The 7,018-nt window shown below is 37.1% G+C and overlaps 1 non-coding gene across 1 annotated transcript; it reads right to left on the bottom strand.

Moving 5' to 3' along the window:
• Nucleotides 1–4,212: 4,212 nt before the first annotated feature.
• On the bottom strand, nucleotides 4,213–4,316 carry LOC122204351. The gene has a single exon (XR_006195635.1). It is a non-coding gene; the product is annotated as a U6 spliceosomal RNA (small nuclear RNA).
• Nucleotides 4,317–7,018: the final 2,702 nt, after the last annotated feature.

The following is a 7,018-nucleotide window of genomic DNA, read 5'->3' as shown; positions in this document are numbered from 1 at the left end:
AACAGGAACTTCTGTTCTGGCCACCTTCAGCACACTTTCAATAAATCGAAACTATGTCCTGCCATGAACCATGATAGAACTAGTTGGCAAGCTATCATTATTTCTCATCTTAACATGTGCTCCCCAGTGAGAGTAAGCATTGCCTTGATTTTGTGGGTCCAAGGGCTAGGATGGAAAAAAAATAAACCACCATCATAAATATATTGTATACTTTCAGTTCCAAACAATTATAATGCCACTTACAAAATATCGTCATTTATTTTTTCTGTACCACCACTCCGTTGTTAAATATACATATCTCTCTCCTGCCATATAACAGGTTTCTTTGAGGGTAATGCCTTAGTCAGTATCAAATTTTCCATAATTTTTACTATAATGCATTGCATAGCTTATGTCTATTAGATCTTTGAAAGCACATAAATCATATTTGATTTTCAATGGATAATATATAGGGTGAGACTCAGATTTTAATTTCATATATTCTATTTTACAAAGTATCACTGTGTAAAAAAGCACAGCTGAGAACTCTAGCCCTTAACTCTGATAATCATGTAGGCCACTTTCAGTTGACTTTTTCCGATCTATTTCTCCCTGCTCCAGTATTCTCCAGCCCTTCACATACCTCGTATTGCAAGTATTTGGCTTTGACCAACAGTTTTTCTCCTTAGATGCTATCCAGTATTTGATTCTGGCTTGATGCCCAAAGCTCAAATTAAAGAAACCTCTTTTGCTCCTTCTCCCCATCTACGTTGGATTGTACCCATCGGTATAATCTTAAAAAAAAAAAAAGTTAAGAAATATGGACTCAAAAGAGTTTTGGACATGTGATTGTGTACAGGACAAACAAGGTTGATATAAATGAGAAGACAATTCAAATGAGGTATCAAAGGGAGAGGAATGCTGAGGTGTATAACAGGAACCAGACTGCATCATGAATACCCTGGGAGTTTAGGGAGGGCAAAAGCAGTATGAGTTAATGAAAGCAGGTGGACAGAAGGGAGGTTTGGATGGATTATAAAAACCGTGCTGCTGTCGACACCGGACATTTGGAGTAGGCACGATTTTACACACCCAACATAGGATGGATGTAAGCACCAATAAATCACCCAAGAGCACTTGTGAAAATATTTTTCAGAAGCACCAGATGTATTCTTACAAGAACTGAGGAAAACGACTCGAGGGATAATTATAGATGCAGGAAACTACAAGAATAAAACTTGAATTCAAGATTCTTTGAGATACAACATCTTCTAAAATGCAAACAGAAAACCTACTAAAATTCTTTAGCTTTTCTGATAATTACTACTTTTATTATATTTTTTAGTTTCCTTTTAATTAAGTCATTGCAATTAGATACACTCAAAAACAGAATTCTTAGTTTAATAATGGAATTGTGTTTTGGTTATTATATCCAACTTTTCCCAAGACCCAGTTATATATATGTTATACATATAAATATCAACAGAATATATATTTATCAAGAGAAAGTTCTATTGATTCAAATCCTGACTTACATCCACCTTCTATTTTCCTATAATGTTCTTTTCAAATAGCTTAAAAACCACGAAAAGATGTCAATGTGCCTTGTTTCCAGGAAGAAATAAAAATATCCACCTGTGTTCTAGCTATCCCAGCTCATCACATGTGGCCCTCAATGAAAACATACTGGATGGCACTGCAGATGCGCAAAGTGCAACGCAGTCCTTGGTGTTCTGCAAGTGCACAGGGTGAACTCTGGTTTAACATGGTGATCAAGTTCTGCATTTGCCTCTACTCCTCATTAAAATTAAAGAGAATACAAACAGAATTAAACCCATAAACCCTAACAGGAAAGAGAATGGGAGAAGGACCACAATTCAACATTAGATTTCAAAGCATTCTGGAGATGAAAAATGGATGAGAACCATCCAGTTACACAAAGAAACCTGAGGAATCTGCAGCCCAAAGTTAACACAGTAAAGGATGGCAGGGAAAGAGGGAGCTAATCTTCTAGGCAGAACTCCCAAAATGTCTGGAATAAAATCAATGAGAATGGAGGGTAGAATTATGAACGTGAGCCAAAATTGGTAGAGAGAAATAGAAAGTCTAACTGAAATTCTGTGTCTAGATTGAGAAGCCAATCACCTCCCTCCTCTTCTCCTCACTCTCCTATATTTCTATATGGATATAACAAGAGTACAAGAAACTTCACAATGAGTCAAGGCAAAAGAAAATAAAGCAAAATAATGATCACCCTAACAAAAATAATGACCCCAACATTAAGAAATATAATGGATTGAGTGGCTAGAATTAGGACTACTAGCTGGGTGCTGGCACCAGAGAATAAATTCCTTCCCATTTTAGTAATCTCTTATCAAAAGCCTGGATCCTCAGTGATTCAAGTGCAGACCTGGCCAGGTTAGCCTCCTGACTCAAGGGAAATTTTTGTAAGGAAAACAAGCATGCAAATACAGCAGAAAAAATCCAATCCGCTCCCTGGAAAAGTCAACTCAGTACTTCCTGTTTTAAAAATGTGCAAATAACTTATAATCAATCGGGCATATAAAGAAAAATAACAGCATTAAAATGGCAAAATAAAATATTCCCCGTGGAAACAGAAGCAACTCGTTGAAGAGAAGAAACTTGAAAAAAAATCTAATCAGTATTCTCAGAGAGATTGAAAAATGATACCAAAACCAAAACCAAACACAATAAGATAAAAATCAAAGAACTCTGCATAGGTACACAGCAAAAAGGATGAAGAAACAGAAAATATGTGGTAAAATATAAAAGGAATAAGAGGACAATCACATATCCCAGACATCCAACAAATATGAGATCTGGAAGGAGAAAACAGAAAAAAGAAGGGAAGGAATAAGCAAAATAAAACACAGGAAAATTTTGCACATGAATCTATTTAAAGAGTACCCTGCTTATACACAAGAATGGGTGAAACAAATACCTACTCTAAACATAACATCAGGAAATCTCAGAACGTATAGAGAAAACAAGCAAACACAGAAAACAGCCAACTCAAATTTTGAGTTGCTGTGGCAGAGGATTGAGAGTTGAACAGTTCGATGCCCAGATCTGACAATGACTTGCTTCCCTGCTGCTCAGTTCATTGGCCAAAGCTAGCCTCTTGGCTTCCCCAGCCACAAGGGGTACAAAGTTCAATAATTCCATGTGCAAGCAATGAAGAGGGAGGAAAAATCATTTGTGAACAGCACCAATGTATGCAACAATTGCTTCTACATACTTTTTAAAAAATTTTTTTTTAAATTTTATTCATTTTTGAGAGAGACAGAGAAAGACAGAGCATGGGTAGGGGAGGGTCAGAGAGAGAGACACACACACAGAAATCTGAAGCAGGCTCTGGGTTCTGGGTTGTCAGCACAGAGTCTGACGCGGGGCTCAAACTCACGGACCACAAGATCATGACCTGAGCCGAAGTCGGATGCTTAATCGACTGAGCCACTGAGGCACCCCTGCTTCTACATACTTTTATGAATAGTTTGTATATGAAGTTATTCTAGTACAATGAGGGTGAAGGCTGAGATGTGGAGAAACATAATAATTTTATACGAAAGTCAAAAGATAAGAAAAGTTGGGTGCCTGGGTGGCTCCGTCTGTTGAATGTCTGACTTGATTTCAGCTCAGGTCATGATCCCAGGGTCACAGGATTGAGCACTATGTTGAACACAGAGCCTGCTTAAGATTCTCTCTCTTTCTCCCTCTCTCTCCCACACTTTATGCTCCCTCTCTCTCAAATAAAATAACATAAAATAACATAAAATAAAAAAATTTTTAAAAGAAAAGTTAAATATGAGATATATTTATACATTTTACTGTGCTAAAACATACATAACAAAATTTACCATTTTAAGAATTTTTAAGTGTATACAGTCCAGTGGTATTAAGTACATTCACATTGTTGCGTAACCATCACCACTATTCATCTCCAGAATTTTTTCATCTTCCCCAACTAAAATTCTATACCCATTAAACTAGAACTCCTATTGCCCCCTCTCCCCAGCCCCTGATATTAATGCCTAAACATTCTACTTTCTGTCTCTATGATATGATTACTTTAGGTATCTCATGTAAGTAGAATCATATAATATTTGTCCTTTTATCTCTGGCTTATTTCACTTGGCATATGTCTTCAAGGGTATTTCATGTTATAGCATGTGTTAGAAGTGCAATCTTTTTTAAGGGTGAACAATATTCCATAAAAATATACAATGCTTCATTAATTTGCATGTCGTCCCTGAGCAGGAGCCGTGCTAATCTCTGTATCATTCCAATTTTAGCATATATGCTGTTGAAACAAGTACTGAAGATTTAACCAACTGGAAAACTAAAATATTAACTAAGGGTTGAGTAGAGGAGGGGATGTTGGGGTTATATAAGTGAGCTAAATGTTCATCTTCAATAGACAGGAAATGATAATGCCTATGTTTCATAAATCAAGAAAAAGTCATACCAGCACGTTGCTTACAGCTAGGATGTAACCTCCATAAGAAGCAGCATTTTAAAAAATAACAAGAACAAGGACTAGGTAATTGGAGAGGTAGAGCAAGGGAGAGATATGGTTTTACGGCATTCTGCATTGCTGTTGTTGGTTTTTAATCTTTACGTATAATAATCTAATAATAAAAAGTACCTCAAACAACAGTACTACTTACTGACCAGAACTGTAACCCAGAAATCCTGACATTTTAATAATGTCTACTTTTCATTGGAATAGGTTATCTCTCCAAAGACACTTTGTTGAAGACCCTTTTGCCAAGAACATCATTAGGTCACATAGAAAAGGATGTGGAAAGGCATAGCAATGGCCTAACTACAAAAGCCTTCTCTCTTCTCATTTCCACGTTTGACTCTTTATATTACTGACATTGTTCTATTTTACATAATATTTTATTACTATAACTACTACTTTTACTACTATTTCCCTCTTTTAACAAGGTCTATCTGCTTCTTTGGGCACTGGCTTTGCTACTTGCCTGGAATGTGTATGAGTTCCTTGAAAGCATACTAGCTTACTTATACACACCCTAGGAATTTTCTCAAAGACCAGTTCTTGTTCAGCACAATTTCCACACCAGCATCAGAACTTTCTTCAGAGTTCCAGGCAAAGGTATCAGCAGCCAGGAACTTTTGCAGTGGCCCCAACTATCACTACAGCTGTGGGGATTACATCTATCCTCTCCTGCTCTTTAATTTTCCTTAACCACCCAAAGCCAGTCCAAACAACTTCTCATTTCTCCTACTGACTAATCGGAAAGTCTGAGTTCTGTTAGCAACATTACCTTGGCCAGAAATTTGCCCTGGAGTTCTTACATGAGTGATGTACTCCCCATGTGCGGCAGCTGAGGCAGCTGAGGTGAAAGCACATTCATCCCAAATTTCAGATGATGGAGGAAGATGTAGTTCCATGTCCTCAAATCAAGTAAGAAATCATTTAAACTAAGTGTTCTTTTTAAATAAAGTTTATTTACTTATTTATGTGTGTGTGTGTGTGTGTGTGTGAGAGAGAGAGAGAGAGAGAGAGAGAGAAGCAGAGGAAGAGCAGAGAGAGAGGGAGAAAGAGAATCCCAATAAAGCTCTGTGCTGTCAGTGTAGAGCCCAACACGGGGCTCAATTTCACAAACGATGAGATCATGACCTGAGCCAAAATCAAGAGTCAAACGCTTAACGGACTGAGCCACCAAGGTGCCCCTAAAGTAAGTTTTATAGTCAGTATTACAGAGAAAATGGGATATTTCAGAGAAATAAAAAGAATCCTTCTGGTCTGAAAATGGGGTCTTCTCAGTTGTAAATATTTTCTAACTTCTTTAAGTTTTGTACTTTGGTATTCTTCTGAAGTCAATTATCTTTATTTTAAAAACTTCCGCAGATGGAGAAACTTGATTTGGAAAAGTGGTGAAGGGTGGCCATAGAATCTTCTATATGCTGTACTTTTCAAACATTTCAGTATTATTTCCAGCTCAAAATTCCATATATTAGGGAAGAAATCTAGAAGCCTATAAAATACAATCAGCTATGATCATGTGGTGACTAAAAGTCATATTAATTAAGGAGTTCTTAAGGAAGCAGAGATATGCAGCCCAGAAAAAAGAAAGAATAAGAAGATAATGTGTAAAATGAAGAGCTAGAAGTTGTTTGTGTGTCTGGTATGCAGAGTGCCTAAGAGCTTGGGTTCTGAGATCTCGCACGCTTGGTGCAAATTCTAACTCTCCATTTATCAGTAGTGTGACTTTCAGCCAGGTCACTCCAGCACTCTAGGTCTTGATTCCTTCTTCTGTAAAATGGGAGCAAATATTAATGCCTATATATAAAATGTTTGTGATAATAAATAATAACATAAACACATGCAATGTTATTACATGCCTCGTATATAGGAGAAAATTCTGTGAGCCACCAGCATCACCATCATCATAATTATCATTATTACTGTTTTTTATCACACATTATTCCTATTATTCCAAATGGGAAAGCAAATACTAATGAAAAAATGTCCTAGATCAATAAAAGGGTGCCTTTCTTAACAAATGAAACCACTAACCATGGGATAGAGAGTTCAATGAAATAATGAGCTTCCAATGGCCATCTCATAGGAATTCTGTAATTAAAAGGAACTCCTGCATTAAGAAGGAGGTTATACCTGATGATCATTAAGGTCTCTCTTACTTTTCAGATATAACGTAATGATTAAGTTCATGCAGCTCATTAGTGCCAGCAAGTTTGGGGTGTGTTGTGGTCCCAAATTGTCCTTCCTCCTAGTTAATAAAGAGACAGGCTGACTGCAGAGTTTCCAGTTACTATTTCCACACAGTGATGCCAAGTAAAGTTGTTTCTTATACCCCACAAGCTGGCAGGCCTCACTCTCCTCTTCTGTTTTCATCATGAAAGCCTTAGGAAGCAGAGACCGCCTGTTCTTCTGATCCACTCCCCCAAGAAAATGACAAAATGACATTCTTTCCCACTCTCTGTGAGATGATTTCTGTTAACAGCTCTGGAAAAATGTTGCAAA

The sequence above is a fragment of the Panthera leo genome, chromosome D3 (genome assembly GCF_018350215.1).
Source record: "Panthera leo isolate Ple1 chromosome D3, P.leo_Ple1_pat1.1, whole genome shotgun sequence".
NCBI classification, from domain to species: Eukaryota; Metazoa; Chordata; class Mammalia; order Carnivora; family Felidae; genus Panthera; species Panthera leo.
The sequence above is the reverse complement of the archived record's forward strand: the minus strand, read 5'-3'. Positions and strand labels throughout refer to the sequence as shown.